Source organism: Leucopleurus acutus (genome assembly GCF_964270905.1).
Source record: "Leucopleurus acutus genome assembly, chromosome: 16".
NCBI classification, from domain to species: Eukaryota; Metazoa; Chordata; class Mammalia; order Artiodactyla; family Delphinidae; genus Leucopleurus; species Leucopleurus acutus.
This window is the reverse complement of record NC_139158.1, coordinates 18,813,738-18,832,055: the sequence shown is the minus strand read 5'-3', so window position 1 is coordinate 18,832,055 and position 18,318 is coordinate 18,813,738.

The following is an 18,318-nucleotide window of genomic DNA, read 5'->3' as shown; positions in this document are numbered from 1 at the left end:
AATATTTGAGACAAGCTATTTCTCTGATGAAACAGACAGTAGGGTCTTGAAAGGCTAACACTCCTACACAGAGATGAGCTCTAGACAGACATTGCTCCCAGAATTTAGTTATAGATTTTCAGCAGTCTGATTATGATAGGCCCAGGCATGGTTTTCTTCATATATGTTTTGTTTGCTGACCTCCTTGATTCTGTAAATTTATGTGTTTCACCAAATTTTAGAAGTTTTTAGCCACTATTTCTTCAAATTATTTTTTCTACTCTTTGTTTCAGCACCTCTAAAAATCCATATATTAGATCTTTTGATTCCCACACTCCCAAAAGTCCCTGTACATTTTTTCCAGTATTTTTTCTGTCTTTTCTTCATTTTAGGTAATCTCTGTTTATCTATCTTCAAGTTTACTTTTACTGACTCTTTTCTATGTCATCTTCATTCTGTTATTAACCCCATCCAATAAATTCTAATTTCAGATACCATGTTTTTAGTTCTAAAATTTCCAGCTGATCCTTTTTCATATTTTCAATTTCTCTGAGTTATCCTATCTTTTCATTCATTATGAGCATATTTTCCTTTACCTGTGGAGCATATTTATACCCTTTTAAAGTCCTTGTCTGATCATTTTATTTTTTATTTTTAAAATTTATTTATTTATTATTTTTGGCTGTGTTAGGTCTTTGTTGCTGCGTGCGGGCTTTCTCTAGTTGCGGCGAGCAGGGGTTACTCTTCGTTGTGGTGCACGGGCTTCTCTTGCTGTGGAGCATGGGCTCTAGGCATGTGGGCTTCAGTAGTTGTGGCACGTGGGCTCAGTAGTTGTGGCTCGTGGGCTCTAGAGCACAGGCTCAGTAGTTGTGGCTCGCGGGTTCTAGAGCGCAGGATCAGTAGTTGTGGCGCACAGGCTTAGTTGCTCTGCGGCATGTGGGATCTTCCCGGACCAGGGCTCAAACCTGTGTCCCCTGCATTGGCAGGTGGATTCTTAACCACTGTGCCACCAGGGAAGCCCTGGTAATTTTAATACTTGAGACATCTCAGTGTTGGCCTCCGTTGACTGTCTTTTTTGTTTGTTTGTTTGTTTGAGAATGGGTCACATTTTCTTTATTGTGTATATGTTGACTGGTTTGGAGTTGTGTTCTGGACATTGTGAATGTTGCGAATTCAGTTATATTTCTCCAAAGAGTATTAATGTGTATAACCTGCATTAATTTGGTTAGGTGGGTGGCAACTCAAATCTCAGTTTTAATATTTTATATTTAGCTGGGCTATTTGTAGCCCATGCATATGTGGTTCAGGCCTGAGACTTGGGGCAGAATCTGTATGCAGAATTTAGTGTTATTCTTCTCTGATTCTCTCCTTATTTTGAGATTGCCTCCTCAGTCTTCAGCAGCCATAGTTGCTCCAGGTTCCATCCCTTTGTTCCTTAGGTCAGAAAATTGGGTTTTCTATGGTTTTAGATTCCCTAAATTATGACTGGAGTCTGCCATCAGGTCAAAGCCCCTATCCCCAATGGGAAACTCACTTTATCATGATTTCATCTTCCAGGTTTTGACTCTCCTCCAAAATCTTTTGCCTTTATTCACACTCTAGACCCTTCAGGTGGTTGTCTTAGGGGGTACTTTGTCCCAAGTTTATAGCTGTCTTCTGTAGGAGCATCAGTCTATTGAAACTTACTCCTTCATCATGGAGATAGAATCTTGCATTTAGCTATAGGTGGAAAATATAAGAAGCACTTAAATAATGTCTAGCCCAAGGTAATCCTCAATAATAATCACTACTTATTATTCTCATCATAACAGTGTGTAGGATTAGCATTATTATTCCCATTGTGCAGATTAAGAGTAAGGGCTCAGAGAGGTTAAGTAACTTACCCAGCATCTTATAGCTAGTAATTTGAGATTTATCAAAAGGAGTAAATTTCAGTTTGGAGTTTTGGCTAGATATTTCCATTCCTGTTCTCTCTTGAATCTTCAATGACCTTGAATATCTAAGATTCATTGATTTCCATCTGTAAATGGAGATTCATAACTGTGCTGCTGAACCCCTGATGCTACTTTTCATGAAGAGAAATGAGCTTGAAGAATGTCAGGCTCAGGTTCACCTTATGAGCAGATATAATAAATAACCACAATGACTATTTAAGTGGGGATGAGAAAATGACCCAAAGCCTTTACTTGGCTACCACAAAGACACTCAGCTCCTCCTTTTATTAACTATGTGGCATTGATCAGTAATTTCTCCTTGAGTCTCAGTTTCTTCATCTGCGAATCGGGTGTAATAATTCCTAATCCCCAAGCTGGGAGAGAATTCAGTGAGAAAGCTGACTTCCCCATGCCGGACTTTGTCCTTCACAAATGGCAGGATAGATTTAAGTTAGCAGAATTGGAATAGTGATTCCATATGCAGTCCAACGAAAGAGGAAACAGAAGTCAGTGGCACAGAGGAGACCAATAGTTTCTCTGGGGTTTCCTGTGGTATGGTTTTCCTTTTCAGATGGCTGGGCATGAGGCTTCTGCTTGCTGGGGAGGCCAGTCCTCGACAACAGTCCGTTCTCCTCACTGCCACACACGACCACTTTTCCCCTTGAGTGGCCTCTGGCTTTGGCAAACAATTAGGCAATGGACAACAAGACTGCACACGGTTTCTGGGGAGGTGGCTTCTTCTTATTACTTGACGCTTCATTTTTATTTTTAGTTTTCTTATCTTTGCTCTCACCCCAGGGGAATCTTCACATATGCTGTATTACTAAATTCTTGCAATGGAGCAATGGAACAATGGAATAAGTGATAAAAAGTAGATTTTGTAATTCCCCAGTCTCTCTTGGGATGGGCTTGAATAGTCCAATCCTTTGGACTTATATTTGGAAATATTGGTTCATCTAAAGTTTCTCACATAGGTTTTATTATCCCCCATTTAACAAATAAGGAAACTGAGAGGCAGAGATGGTATAACTTGTGCCAATCTCCACAGCTTCTTAGTGCAGAGCAGGTATTCAATGACATTAAGAGCCATGGAAAATTGAATGTAGCTGGAGGAACACCATTTCTTTAGACTCTGTCTCTGGCTTTTACTTATAACTTTATAGCTGCAGTCTAGATTAGAGACTTAATTTTATATTTTCTCAAAGATTTTGCTTTGGATTTTTTGTATGGGAACTTGGAGGGTGAGAACCCAGTGTGTGCATCCCTTTCAATTTGGAGATTGCATTTTACATGTCTGTGGGATGATACAAGAATAGACTTATACTAAACTGTTTATTTCAGGTCTGTTTACACTTCCCATTTTATTTCTGACACCTAGCTCTTTTTTCTACTGCATCACAGCTCCGTCCTTTCCAGCACAATTCTTTCCTGTCTTCTATATGCCCAGGAACCACATAAACAAATAAAAGACATAGAGCAGCACATGTAGACAGTGTCCTCTGAAAGTTGAAGTGAAATCCCCTGAGATGAAAACCTCAGTTCTCCAAACAGGCTCACCTCTTCCCCCACATGGCTCTGCTAAAGGATTTGTCTGGGAAGGTCTCTGAGTCCATGTGTGTTTGGTGACAGCTGTCCAAATGTAAGAGGTGTTATGCATTTGGAGAATGAAGTTATTTGGCTGAATTGATGGTGTGTGACCGTGAGTGTCAGATGTCTGTTTTTGTGCTGGGCATTACATCCTCACTTCTTTTGTTTTCCAAAGCAGACATGTTGGAGAGAGATGAATTTGAGGCAAACATCATTTTCCTTTGTAGGAAAGAATAATATTATTCCCAGCATGTGAAGTCCTGCCAGGAGGGTATCTCCTAGAGTACAAAAGGAATGAATGCAAAAGGGCACAGTAAGAGCTAGTCAAACTCTCTTTCTTAAAATTACAGTAGAAAATGAATAGAAGGGACCTTGCCAGAACTCAACCATCATTTGCTGGTTTAGAAGGGGAATGGCTGGAGGCTGGAAGACATCTGAGAAACATTGGAGTCTAAATCCCTTTTCACTACTGTTGAGCTTTGCAGAGCTCGGAGGCCTCAGAGAGAGAGTGGAGATACAGCGCTAGGAAAGGGAGCCAGCTGTTACCACGTGTGCATGGGGTGAAGACAGGCCAAACAGAAGATGTCAAATTCTAGGTGATTGCTAGGTTAAGAAGTTGTCGAGAATATCAGTATGATGGTTGGGTTATTGGACTGCATAGCTCTTAGTATGTCTTCCTAACCTGAGAATATTTGATTGTGTGAATTAAACCAAAGTTAATTCACTCTATATTCAAGTTCTCTGTTGCTCTACAGATTTTGGTCGACTGCCCCAAGGGAATGAGATGGAATATACACCAGAAACATGCTTTCAGAGAGAGTGAAGAATTGATATAAGTTATAATTCAACAAATTACATATATTTGAACACCCACTGTATACTAAGTCATGAGATTCCAAAGATGAAGAATAGATCATCAAATTTTAGATGGACTTAAAGTCAGGTAGCAAAGAAAGACAGTATATAGTGTCTTTATATACTTAGGGTATAGTGTGATTAAATGCTTTAATAGACCACTACTTATAGTGCTTGGAAACACAGATGAAGAATAATTAATCGGCCTCATGGAAAGCTAGAGAGAGGAGATGATTTTTTTCTGGGCCTTGAGTATTAACTCATGATATTAACTCATCAGACATTATGAGAAGAGAGAAAGTAATGTAATATGACTGAAACATGCAGTTAGGTAAGGGAATGGTCAGTCATCAAAGTGGAAAGATTGGATGAAGCCAAGTTTTTTTGCCATGCTGAGGAATTAGTACTTCATTCTGCAGGAACTGGGGAGCCATTAAATTTACCTCTTAGAAACCCCATAATGGCAACATATCAAAATGGACTGAAGACTTCTAAGTAACATGGTAAGGGGAGTACATCAGAGATCTCTGCCCTCCAGTCCAAAAACATAGAAATGATCAATAAAATGCTTTGAAAATATAAAAATATATAGATGTGCTACAAATAAGCAAAAATAAACAACAAAAATACCTCCTGCCTTTTTCAATTCAGAATTGAATTCAGAATTCAACCGCAGGCTGTTGGTGGTTTCTTCATTCTGGTTCCTACTGATCACCACCAAAGATTTCAAAAAACTCAGAAGCATTCAAATCTTATTAGATTAATAGATCCCCAGAACTTATTCATCTTGCATAACTGGAACTTTTTGCCCTTGACCAGCATCTCCCCATTTCATGTACAGCACTATGACTGCAGTTAATACTACTGTATTAGAACCTATAGGGGAAAAGAATCTGAAAAAGAATATATATATGTATAACTGAATCACTGTGCTGTACACCTGAAATTAACATGACATTGTAAATCAACTATACTTCAATTAAAATAAGTTTTAAAAAATACTATATTTGATACTTGAAATTTGCTAAGGGGGTAGATCTTAAGTATTTTGTTTTGTTTTGTTTTTGTTTTTTGGGGGGCTGAGCCATGCCGCTTACGGGGATCTTAGTTCCCCAACCAGGGATCGAACCTGTGCCCCCTGCAGTGGAAGTGCAAAGTCTCAGCCACTGGACCACCAGGGGATTCCCGATCCTAAGTGTTCTTACCACAAAAAAAGAAAAAGAAAATGGTAACTATGTGAGGTGATGGATATGTTAATTAGCGTGATTGTGATGGTTATTCACAATGTATATGTACATTAAAACATCAACTTGTACATCTCAAATATAAACAACTTTTGTCTGTCAATTATACCTTAGTAAAACTGGAAAAGAAACTAATAGGAATAACTATTTTAACTGCTCTCTATTCTGTGCCGATCTAATGAAGATTAAGGGGTCCTTTCACGTTCTTTGCTTTCAGATTCTTAAAGCAGAAATGTTATATGATTCTAAGAGAGGGACTCCTAATCATTTTCTGTGCCATCGGCCCCTTTAGGAGTTTGGTGAAACCTGTAGACTCCTTCTCAAAATAATGTTTTTAAGTACTTAAAATAAAATACATAAGGGAAACTAATTATATTGAAATACAGTTATCAATTACAGAAAGAACCCCAAATCTGTAATATGGGAATATATGTGCTTTTAATTAACATATTAAATAAAAAAGATCCAGCTGTGGGTCTAATAACTCATTTTAAAGTGAGGAAGAGCATCAATAATATTTCTATATATCTGCAACAGCGGTAAAATGGTACGAAAATATCTGTGATTTTTATTAATGACAGAGTCACGGATACTAGTAAGAGTCATACTCAGAATTCAAATTTACACCTTTAGTTTGAGAATCAAACCCCACATAAGGCTTCTATGAAATCATTTCCAATGTTGACCCAGCAGATTTTGTGCACCTATTAGTGGTGGGGCATGTCCAATGACTATATGAATACCTGACACAAGGAAGGTACTCAATAAATATTTATCGATGAATGAATGAGTGAATGAATGAATGGAGCTGATCTACCTGAAGAACAAGCTAAGGAGAGTATTCTTCCCTCCTGCCCACACTTTCTGTCTCTGTCCTCTTCCTCATTCCTTCTCATCACCGCTTGTATATGCACACATCACTGCACTGATATTTATTGGGCAGCTACTGTATTAAAGTCACTGTACTAGGATTTGTGGTTGACACTCAGATGAATGAACAAGTTATAAATCTGGCCCTAAGATAGACATAGCCTGGGAGGATGTGATGGGAACCCAGAAAAACCGTCCTCATGTTCAGCACATGACAATGTTTTATTGATTGCCTATTTTTTCCTTAAGCATTCCTATAAAACCTGGGAAACCATCAAGGCAAATCTCAAAGTTGGCAATAATGAAATAGCAGCCAGGTTGCAGTCTCTGAAAAAGAAACCTGTCACACACAGGGCCTTTTCAAACCATGCAATTTGCAAAGCTGAGTTTGGAAGAAGTAGGTCAGTTTGCAGAGTTAGCTGCCATAAGATTCTGCAAACAGCTGCCTTAGCTGGAACCTGTGTTAGCCAGGGAGAAATCACAGATGGGACATCTTTAAAATATGCCATAGAGTGGGGCTTGCTATTGGATTTTCTAAAGATTGTTTTATGAGATGTTTCCATACTGACTTTTTGAGAAATAGGTCACTTCTCCCACAACATTTGATAATATCTGATTGGATGTGCAGACTTTCTTCTGTATGCTACCTCTAAACTTTCAGTAACCCCGCTCTACTGGTGGTTGATGAAGACAGCTACACAAGGGCAAATGTGGTGCTGGTTGGTTGTTGGGGAGACCTTTCCTCCTTCCACAGTGGTCCGCTGGCCTGTCAAGTGTAGATCCACAGCAGAACAGAAAATCCTGCCTGTTTTCCATTTTCCTGGTGAAGAAGTCCATAATCTAGAAGAGGGGTTGGCAAACAATGGCCCAAGGGCCACTGCCTGCTTTTGTCAACGAAGTTTTATTGGAATGTGGCCACACCCATTCATTTAAATTTTGTCGACAGCTGCTTTCATGCTACAACAAAAGACTTGAGTGGTTGTGACAGATACTTTAAGGCCTACAAACCTAAAATATTTTCTCTCGCTCTTATTATAGAAAAAGCTTGCCAACACCTGCTTTAAAAGGCCAACAGTTCAGATGTGTCCTCTTGCTCATGGGATGGCTGGGATTCCCAGGACATGTTTGGGAATGCTGGGAAGCAATCTTATGGGCTGACTTAATTCAAACTTGCTTTCCTTTTTCAATCTTAAGCCCTGTAAAGATGCTAGAGGGTATCAAAATCTGCCCCATCTAAAGAGGAGGTATTTTTATTTTGTATGGGTATAGGTAAAATAAGAAAGGTCCATAAATAACTATATCATAAAGATCAAAGTAGTAAGAGAGATACAGAGAAAAGCACTCTGGGAGCGCAGTCTGGGAAAAACTACTTCAGACTTAGGGGAACAGAAAAATCTTTACAGGAAAAAAAAAATATTTAATCCAGGCTTTGAAGCATGAATAGATCTGAACAAGAACCTTATTAAAAGGATCAGAATCACAGATCACATATGATCTGTGAGGATTGGGGGAGATCATCCAATCTCTTGGGTCTTCTACATTCATCTATCTATGCATCCAACAAATATTTATTAATTTTCTACTAGGTCACAGGCATGGAATTATGGAGATCCAAAAACAGTGGTCCAACTCTTCTCCCTCTTCTCTCAATTTCTAAGGTCTTGCCAAAAATGACCCAAGGAGTACACAAAGAGATGTATAAGGGAAATTAGAGAAGATGGCGTATACATGCTACAAACATCAAGAAATTTCTCCTAGAATTAGAGAAGCTAGGACTAGATTAAAGGCAGTGTGATGGCTAACTTTATGTGTCAACTTGACTGGACAATGGGATGCTTGGGATTGCTGGTAAAATATTATTTCTGGATGTGAGAGTCTGTGAGAGTCTCTAGAAGAGATTAGCATTTGAAACAGTAGACTGAGTAAAGAAGATCTGTTCTCACCAATGTGGGTGAGCATCATGCAATGTGCTGAGGTCCCCCATAGAGCAAAAAGGCACAGGAAGGGTGAATTCTTTCTCTCTCTTCTTGAGCTGGGACATCCATCTTCTCCTGCCCTTGGCCATCCCTGCTGTTCTCAGGCTTTCGGGCTTTGGGACTTACCCTAGCAGCTCCCCCTTTTCAGGACTTAGGGCTCTGACTCAATTACACCACCAGCTTTTCTGGTTCTCCAGCTTGCAGACAGTATATCATGGAGCTTCTCAGCCTTCATAATTATGTGAGCCAATTCCCACAATAAATCTCTTTTATACCTATATGTATTCTATAGGTTCTGTTTCTCTAGGGAAGCTTGACTATTACAAGAAGGCAGCAAAGGTCACAATAAGAGATGTGCAAAGTTAAGAAGAACACTGCACTGCTTTTCAAATGTGAAGAGGAACTGTCTAGAGGGAAGGGTAAATCATGGTATGTAGGGGAAAAACTACATATGAATTTCATTTATCAGTCAAGAAGCTGCTGCTTCCATGGTCAAAGGTGGTAACAGCTAACGGAAGCTGGAAAACAAGAAGTCTTGTCCATGACATAGTATGATTTCCCCTGATCCAGTTGGCAGCATCACTAGGAAGGTCAGTAGAACCACTGTGTCTACTTGAAACAGAGGTTAAGATTCATAGACTATAAAATGAACATAACTGGTGCCCAGCTCAGTAGCTTTTCCAAATACAAAGAAAAAGTAAGGCAGAGACCTTCTATAGCACCTTGATTCTTATCCAATCTGTACAGTCTGTTAGATCCTGTAACTGATAATGAAAAAAATCATGATGCTATTGAAGCGTCCCGATGGACAGGAGAGAACTTAAGGAGATGGCTCACACTATCTTTCATAAATATGAGGCAAGGATCGAAATATCTTCCATCAAGCCTAAAAAATAAGAAAAAGAAACAATTTGAGACCCACAGAAAGATATTTCAACGTAAAAAAGGAAAGAAAATATAGGATTCAAAAGAAGATATCTTTAGAAAAAAATAGAAGTACATTTTAGGTAACACGTACTTTCCACTCTCTATGAAGTGAAAGTAGAAAGACAGGATGATATCACAGCAGCCTGTGATGAAATTGTAGCCTGGGATAAAGGGAAAATACAAGAAAACCAATAATGGCAGTGCAGAATTTTAAATGACATTAGAAAACTAAGTCGGTGATATATGACTCATAAACTTGGGAAGCTCTAGAATGCAGAATACAAGAAAAGGCAATGAAAACAAAGAGAAGAATGTTACAACTTATGTCTAGAGGCTAGAGGCTGGAGATTCATGATACAAAGAATTAGTTGTTGGGAGAAAGAGAAAGAATGAATTTTATATAATAAAGACAAAACTGAATACAGCACTCTTGAACAGAGAATGAACCAAACCTACTGATGTACAGGTTCCAGCTAGTTGTGGGAAAATTTAACAGAAAGAAATGAACTCTGGGCTGTCTTTCAGGATAAAGAAAATTCTATAAGCATAAAGAGTGTATGAAAATGATTACCTACAAAGGCAGATTATTAGGCTGGCAGGTTTTTTGAATATTGCCTTTCCCTTTCCTCATTCTTGAAAAAGAAGAAATCTTTCCAGCCTCAGGAGTTCATAAAAATCCCACATTAAAAACTTTTTTTTCTCTGTTTACCCTTACGGTATCTAAATCCCCTCCATCCATTCATCCAACCACCCATGCATTCTTCATCCATCCAACGAATATTTATTGAGCACCGACTCTGTGCCAAGTACTGTTCTAGACACTGCAGTTATATCAACAGACAAAAGAGACCAAATTCCTACTCATGTGGGAACTATATCCTAGTTGGGGGGAGGAAAATCATTAACAAATATGTGTGATAAGTGCTATGGAAGGGAAACAAAGCAGCCTCAAGGAAGAGGGGCAAACAGCTCTTCCCTAATAAGTTGGCATTTGCGCAGAAACCCAACAAAATTGAGGAAACAACCCTGGCAGATATATCCTAGGGAAGAAGGAACCATAAGTACAAATGACTTGAGATAGAAATGGGCTTGTCTGGAGTGTTTGAAGAAGAGCAAGAGGTGTGTTTGGCTGAAGCAGAGTGAGAGAGAGGAGAGTGGTTAGGATAGGAACTCAGACACATAGGTGGGTAGGGGTTCGACCACTACGGCTTTGAGACAATGGTTAGGAGTTTGAATTTTATATCCAAGTGACATGAGAACCATCCGTAGCATTTTGAGCAGGAGTGACATGATCTGACTTACATTTTAAAGGAATCTCAGTGGCTTCTGTTTGCAAGATAGACTATGGGAGGCAACAAGGGAAGGAGCAGGGAGACCCTTGGGGAGCCACTGAAGAAGCCCAAGAGGGAGAGAAAGATGGGTTGGAGCTGATGAGATCTTCCCAAACTACCAACCAAAGACAGGGTGTAGCGCTCCAGTCAAATCCTGTTTGTATTCAGCTCCTTTCCTCATGAACCCCTATCCTCTGAAGTGACATCTTCCTCCTAAACCCACGGCCAGCTTTCACACATCTCTGAACTGAAATTCTACCTGTAAAGCAGCAATTGCTGTCACGTGTGGCTACCAGACTGGTACCATGTGGTACAACACCTCCACAAGTTCAATCCACTTCCACTGTCCTCTCAGACTTGCCCCTCTGTCTGAATGTAGGAATATGTAGGAATATTTGGCCATCCTTGAAGTAGGGTTGACCAGTTCTCTGATGGTTACAGTCACCACATCCCTGAGCCAGGGGAAATACTGGACTGGTGAAAATTTGTTTTACCTTTTTCTGGTGCTCTTGCTTTCATGAATCAACAGAAACAGAAACCCAAGCTGGTCTTAATTTTTATAAGTTTAGATCCATTTACCCTATAATTGAATTAAATTTTCCCCAGATTTAGGCATTGAAGATTTTGTATGTTTTATTTATTTTTGCTGTAAATATTCATCTTTAGTGTCTTTGTCATTTTTAGAGAGTAGAAAGGCGAGCCTATACCTGAAGCTGTTAATCATTGACCATACTAAACCGGATATTACCCACATTGTACTTAAGAGTGCAAAGTAAGACAGTAGAGGCTGTCCCACTGCAGTCAGGGTCAAGACAAGAATGGCAGCAATTATCACTATTATAAGCATTTCCACAACAGAATAAGTTTTCAAAACAAGAATGAGACAAACACGACTAATTAATTAGGGAACACAGTTTATACCATGTGGTCCACTAAAGTTACAACAAAATCTCCATTTCTATATATGCATAGAGAAAAAAGCTGTTGTGTAGACAAGAGACACACACTTGCTTTGTTTTAGAGGTTAGCTGTGCTTTTATGTTGCATTATTTTATTTTGTTGTTGAATATCAATCAAAACTTCAAAGTCAAGGTCATGGATGATAGAGGAGGCCAAGAAATAGCTGAGTATATAGAATGAAGAAAAAATAAGGCAATGTTTAGATCTGCTTTTGTCAATTTTGATTTGGCATTTTTAGCTTATAATAACAAAAATACACTCAAAGTATTATTCTTCAAATCCCCGCAGGACAAAAAATGTTGTAAATCTAAAACTCTCTAGCTCCACGATTATCTTTTTTCCAATGGAGTCTACATTTAAAATGCATCTTTGAAACTTTTACAATGTGTTTAAAACAAAATAATTCAGTTATAGAAAAATGTACTGTACATTGTTCTAGAGCTTCTTGCCAACATAATAAAATAAGAAAAGAGAAATTATCAGTATACATATTGGAAAAGCAGAGACAAAGTTATTACTTTTAAGTGATAGGAAAGTCTACCTTGAAAACCCATGAAAATCAACTTAAAAACTATTGGGATTGGGGCTTCCCTAGTGGCGCAGGGGTTGAGAGTCCGCCTGCCGATGCAGGGGACATGGGTTCGTGTCCCGGTCCGGGAAGATCCCACATGCTGCGGAGCGGCTAGGCCCGTGAGCCATGGCCGCTGAGCCTGCGCGTCCGGAGCCTGTGCTCCACACGGGAGAGGCCACAGTAGTGAGAGGCCCACACACCGCAAAAAAAATAAAACAAAAAACTATTGGGATTAAAATGAAAGCTCAATAAGGTGACCAAACACAAGAGAAATATTAAAAAATTAACAACTTTCAAATATGCCTGAAGAAAGAAACAGTGAGAAAATTGAATGGATTGTAAAGGTGCCATTCACATAATGACCCCAAAATAAAATGTCTAGGAATAAACTTAAAATGTAAAAGTAGAATTCTTATGAAATAATATAAACTTGACTGGGGGACATAAAAGAAGACTGAAAAATAAACAGAGTCAAATAATGAAGAGACATATCAAGTTTTTGGATAGAAACATGGAATTTCATAAATATTTCTATCTAATTTCCTAAAATTAATATGAAGTTTAGGGATATCCCAGTACAGATACCAAGATAGTTTTTAAAGGCAAAGAGGATGAAAAAATAATTTAATAGTTCATTTGTAAGAAGACATAGGATTATAGCCAAGAATATTTCCAAAAGAAATACAATGTGATACACTCTAGTTATTAAAACATATGATGAAGTCATACTCTACTGAAACTGTATCATTCATATAGAGACCAGCAGATCTTTGGAACAGAAAAGAAAGCATAGAAATAGATTTAAGTACAAATATGTATTTATTACACAAGGATGTTAGCATTTTAAATAAGCAACAGGATGATAGATTATTCAATAAATGACTCTGAGGCAAATGGTTGACTATTTGGGAACAAAGTTTAAATTCCCATTTAATATTGTGCACCAAAAAAAAAAATCCCAGATAGCTTAATACATTAAATGGAAAAAGTTAAAACATAACACTATGTGAAAAAAATGCTAGTAAATATGTAATGTAAAATTTAGTTAGGGATGACCCTTCTGAGTATACCACTATATCAATTTATTGTAACTCCATGCCAACTATTAGATATTTTGAATATCACCTCTAATGGAGACTCACATATGTTTGAGGTCATTGGTGGCCTGATTCGTTTTCAGAAAATTATTTTTGAGAGAGTGAAAGTGATTCCATTGTTAGAAAAATAAGTCAGGTGTGATAAACTTGACCCAGTGTCTAGACATAGTGATTATAGTTAAGAATTTCTTGGGGATCCAGCATGATGGCTACCACCAGATTTTTTCCCTATGTAGCCCTGTGCACTAATTACCAGGGACTACACAGAGACACCTGTAAATAAAAACTGGAAGAATTGTTTCAGCAAAACTTACAAAACAGCAGCCCCACTTTGGTACATTTCATATCAGAATGAAACATACCAGAATGTGTGTGTGTAGGAAATGGATGGATATGTTTTCAGTCAGGCTAGGCTAGAGGAGGCTACGCTAATAAATGATCCCAAATCTCAGTGACCTATAAAAACAAATGTTTATTTCTGGCTCTCATTATATGTTCATCATTGCTTAGCTGCAGTCCTGCAGCACTACATCTTCATCCAGAGTCAGGCTAATGGAGCAGCTTGGGTTGGGGTCCATGAGCATTCATGGCTAAGGGAAAAGAAACATGGTAAACCACACACTGTCGCTTAAAGCTTCCATTTGTAAGTGACACTTCTGCTTACGTTTCACTGGCCCAAGTAACTCATATGACAAAGGCTGATGTCAATGGAATGAGAATACATAACCTTCCCACGAGGAGGAGCATCAAAAAGAGAGCACAGGAACATTTGGTGGATCAGGAACACAAACTAACACACCCATTTTCCTAAAGACTACCTTGCTGCTCTGGGACCTACAGGTGCCTAGGCATTTCTGGTCCATTTGGAAAAGTGGTCTATGGCATCAGCAAGACACAGAGTATTTCTAGAAGCCATCTGCTTGCTCTTCCCTGCCTAAGGTGCACGTCACCCAGTGGAGCAGATGTTGGCTGCCAGGTGGTGCCAGACCCCGCTGTGATGGACAGCTCTTATGTTTTGTTTACTCTTCCAGGCAGGGTGATAAATTCTCCTTCAAATCAGGTTTGGTGTTTCTCCCTCTCAGAGGCACCAACCTTGCTAATGAATGATTCACTGAAGTTAGCGTCTGAGACATATAGCATGCTGCACCCCGCTCTGCCTTTGTTATGCAAAGTCATGCCCTCACTATCTCCCGAACACAAAATCAACTTCCCAGAGTATGGCGTGGATAGATGATGGAGTGTACAACAGCCTCAGGTATTTGCTCACAGTTATTCAGGCCAGTATATTCTGTCAAGTCCTCTACTGAATACATTTGGTTTAACTTGCTGAGGGAGAATGGCGCTTGGAGGGAGCCTTTCGATGTTGATCACTGCAAATAAAGTCCTGAGAGTTCCCAAGCTGTCAGTCCAAGGGACCGGATGGAGCTAGTGCTCTGAGCCTTGTCATTGGGTCCTGAGAAAGCTTCAACTATATATAGGAGGAAACCTAGGAGGTAACTCCAAGGGAACCCCATCCCTTGACTGCCACCATTGCCATGGCTTGACAGAAATTAAATCGAACAAAGAATGGAATTTTCTTTTCTTTTTCAAAATTCATATTAAAACCGAGACCAGTCAAAAAGAATTAAAGGAAGAGGATCTCAAACCATAGCACTTTTCACTGGACCTACTCTTGAAGCTACATTCCAAACCTGGGTATTAAAAATGGGGCAGGCTTGGGGGCAAGACATCCTAGGATGTTAGTTGTAGGGGCAGAGAAATGCACCTGGCTGTGTGGCCCATACCCTGATGAGTAGCAGGGTAAACCAATGTTGTGACTATCTAAAGGGTGTGAGGATGTTGTTTGGGAAAATGTTGGTACAACAGAAGATGAGAGGACTCAGCAGTGAGAGTACAGGTAGAAGTTACAGCTCAGAGTCAATTGGGAGGAAGAGTCATACCACACAACTGATTATTTTACAACCCTTAACCTGAGAGTTAAATCAGAGCCCATGTCACCTGATATGCAGGCTAAGTCAGAACTCTCATCACAATCCTCACCTGGACTCCAGGCATGGCTTTGGACAGTCAGGGGCAACATTGAGAATAACCAGGGGGAAGACTCGGATTCTTTGAACACTGGCCGCCGAATCTGCGCAACATTCATCGTGTCTTTGGGAGAAAATCGATCAGGGTTAGACTTGGTTTTGTTGATGTAAAACACACTGAAGTTAACTAACCTGTACTGGAAAGGAACCTGCAGTTTTAGGACTTAGCCAGAGAGACAAGAAAAGAATGTCGAAAACAGGTGTGCTTGACAATGGTAATTCACTTCCCATTGGACCATCTTGATCAAGGATAACTTGTCAGGAAGAGAGACCCACTTGGGCCACCTTAAGTAAAGGGAATAGTAAGTGTAGTGGGTACAGATATCAGCCTAAAAACTTGAAAATGCAGGAAGTATCTCTCTTTGTTTTCTAAAACAATTAATCTGTCTCTCCAAGTCCCCGATCCCCCCAATGACATCAGAAAACTAACTCCTATTCTATTCTTCCTGTAATGCACCTTCTCCCAGGGTACGGTTTTGATGTTAGGCTGCATGAAGGCATCGGTGGAATGGACGTTCGGCTTTCAGTTTCTGGCCTTCATAGAGTGTTGCTGAGATGTCCATCATGTCTGCCTACATGGCCCTTGGGATTCAGGGGCTCTCTGCTATTTTGTTTTCATGCTCAGAGTGAGGTTGCCCCTGGTCCCACCCACCTATTCACACCATGGAGTCTGTGTCAGTCAGGGTTCTCCAGAGAAACAGAACCGATTAGACATAGATATAGATACAGATATATAGACATACATCAATACATAGATATAGATGAGATTTATTATGAGAGATCGACTTATGCAGTTATGGAGGCTGAGAAGTACACAATCAGCTGTCTGCAAGCCGGAGGCCCAGGGAAGTCGGTGCAGTTCCACTACAAACCTGAAGTTCTGAGAACCAATGGAGCAATGGTGTAAAGTCTTGGTCAGGGTCCGAAGGCCCAAGAACCAGGAGCGCTGATGTCTGAGGGCAGGAAAAGATGGAGCTCAAGCACAGAGCAAATTCACCCTTCCTTCCCCTTTTTGTTCTACTCAGACCCTAAACGGATTGAATGATGCCCACCTGCATTGGTGAGGGAAGATCTTTTTCTCTCACTCTACTCAATCAAATGCTAAGCTCTCCTGGAAACACCCTCACAGACACACCCAGAAATAATGTTTTACCTCTATCTCGGCATCCCTTAGCCCAGTCAAATTGACACATAAAATTAACCACCACAGAGAGATTTGCCCTTTGGAATCTAGCTGCTTTGTTGGTGGTGTGACTGAGAAGGAAGGAATAGGGTCCCTCTTTGGGGGCTATAGACATTGCACTCTTATTTTTTCCCTCTCTCCCCACATCCCCAGACTAGGGAAATGTCTTGGGTTAAATATCTGCTCTTCTTTGCAAAGCCTGAGAATACCTGGGACATTGATTTTGAAAAGAAAATCCAGGACAAGAAGACATATTTGGTAACTTTGATTTTTCCACTCAGATGCCTCCCTCCTTTGAGCCAATGAGCATAGATAAATCTTCTGTGAATGAAGGGAAAGGCAAGAGAAAATGGAAGAATATGTATAGACCAGGCACATACGGAAGTAGGATATTTCAGGGAACTCAAAGAACTTATGTACAGCTGAATCTCGTAGTGAACAAGAAAGCATCAAAGAACTGAGGCAGCCAGCCATGCTTTGTTTCTCTGGTTGGGGTCACGTGGCTTCTCATCTCTGCTCTTCTTGGTGCGTCTGATTCACTTTCCTTTCTTAAAAAACTGATTTCTTATTCTTGCTTATACATGGTCACCAATGGCTGCCCAAACATGGCATCCCCAGTTCTGGGCTTACATGACCTTGGTGTAGAGAAACCATGGTAAATTACCTATAGCCCCTGGCTCCAGTTCCAAAAATCTGTGAGAAAGTATATTAATATTACCACTTGGGACAAGCCTGATTAGCTATAGTTTAAGGAAGTAGAAGCACATGGCACAAATACGACTCTGGGACCAGGGCTTTTTGGTGAGCACAGTTCTTAGATAGGGAGGCATGGGTTGGACAGGCACTTGAAAAGACATCCACCACAATTCCTCACTGAATAAATGGCACTTGGATGCTGTTACCACAGATATTGATTCTGTTATAATAGTAGGTTTCAAAGTCTATTCATGGGCAACGTGAGGAAGATCATGGTCTTCGATATTGAAAGACCTAGCTGTGCATCTAGCCCCTCCAGCCAATAATTGAACAACTTTTCCTTTTTTATTTTTTAAATTTAGAAATATTTATTGTTAAATAAAGTTATTTCTAGTGAATTAAACTTTACAAATAGAAGTAATACATTTATACAACTGACCAAAATTTATATATATATATATACATATATATATATATATTTTTTGTTTTGTTTTGTTTTGTTGTTTTTTTTTTGCGGTACCTGGGCCTCTCACTGTTGTGGCCTCTCCCGTTGCGGAGCACAGGCTCCGGACGCGCAGGCTCAGCGGCCATGGCTCACGGGCCTAGCCGCTCCGCGGCATGTGGGATCCTCCCGGACCTGGGCAGGAACCTGTGTCCCCTGCATCCGCAGGCGGACTCTCAACCACTGCGCCACCAGGGAAGCCCTTAATATATATTTTTTAACCATAGTGCCCTTAGTACTAACAATGAACAACGTTTTCTTAACTGCAGCCTGAATTTCTTCGCATGAAAGTAGAAGTGAAAGTAAACAGCTCATGGGGATGTTATGAGAAGGAAACTTACTCAATCTAACGATATCTTGAAAGAACACCGAATTTAAAATTCGGTGGACACTAGCTGTGTGACTGTAAAGTATTCACTAAGTCTCTCTGGGCCTCATAGGCAAAATGGTGAAAACAATAGCAAAGTCATTGTATAGCACAGAGGCTATAAGAAGAGACGTTTGTGTCAGAATGCCCTG